Genomic DNA, 974 nt, shown 5'->3' on the forward strand with positions numbered 1-974 from the left:
AAACATAGAAAAGATATGGAATGTTGAAGTGGGGAGATTAATGTCTCTGTACTGACTGACATGCATGGCATTCCCTTTTGAAAAAACAATGTAATACACTGTAAATTTATATGTAATCCAATGTAATATAAAGAAGATTATGATGATAATAAAAAATAAAATTAAAAAAAAAAGTGAAGCGGTCGGCAGTGTGAAGGTATGCACTGCCCATTTGTTTGGTCAACCTAAAATAGAAGACCCCTATGCAATTAGCTTTTCTCCACAGAATTCTTCTGCACATGAGGAAGCCAGAGAGAACATGCTAACTCAGAAAATACCTGAAGAAGCGCACAATAAATGTGCTCGTGTTGCTGGCTTGCCATGGGTAAAGCCTGGCTCAGAACAACCTTACAGTAAAGAAGAGAAAACAGTAGCAACTTAAGAGATGGCGAATCTGATGCTCTGACACTTTTCTGCTGGACTCTGACCTAGTGGAAACTGACCAATGGCAAAGGATTGCCTCAAGAGGAAAACTGTGTGAACAATGACTGACTGTCAGTGCTTTCCATGTTTGCGTGGGTTCTAACACCACGTTTTGGAAGCTTTTCTTTTTGGGAGAGGTTTTTGCTAGAGGGCACATACACTCGCCAGAAAAACAGAGAGATAGAGAGACAGAAAGCGAGAAATCACCCCCCCCCAGGGGGGATGGCCACACTGCAATCCCTTCTTTTCCAGTCTCCTCTCGGTATCTTAGGCACACACGCACATGCGCCCGGCATGAGTTTAAACCACTGGGTCCGGGACTTGAACTGCAGTTGACTACATGGGAGTCCAGTGACATAGCCATTATGCCAACTGCTGGTACCAGGAGACATTTCTTTAACTAATGTATTACTTCTGTCAGAAGTGTCTACTAGGGTGGTTATCTAGTTCAGTACTACAAATTATTGGGGACCTTTAGGTATTTTACTGAATATAATGCTAAAGGTAAATGG

General features: G+C 42.0%; 1 pseudogene; it reads left to right on the forward strand.

Moving 5' to 3' along the window:
• LOC102477446 (AKT-interacting protein pseudogene) overlaps window positions 1–421 on the forward strand; it is a 1,906-nt pseudogene extending 1,485 nt beyond the window's left edge.
• The last annotated feature ends 553 nt before the right edge of the window (window positions 422–974 follow it).

The sequence above is a fragment of the Tupaia chinensis genome, unplaced genomic scaffold (genome assembly GCF_000334495.1).
Source record: "Tupaia chinensis unplaced genomic scaffold, TupChi_1.0 Scaffold144964_1, whole genome shotgun sequence".
Classification (NCBI taxonomy): Eukaryota; Metazoa; Chordata; class Mammalia; order Scandentia; family Tupaiidae; genus Tupaia; species Tupaia belangeri.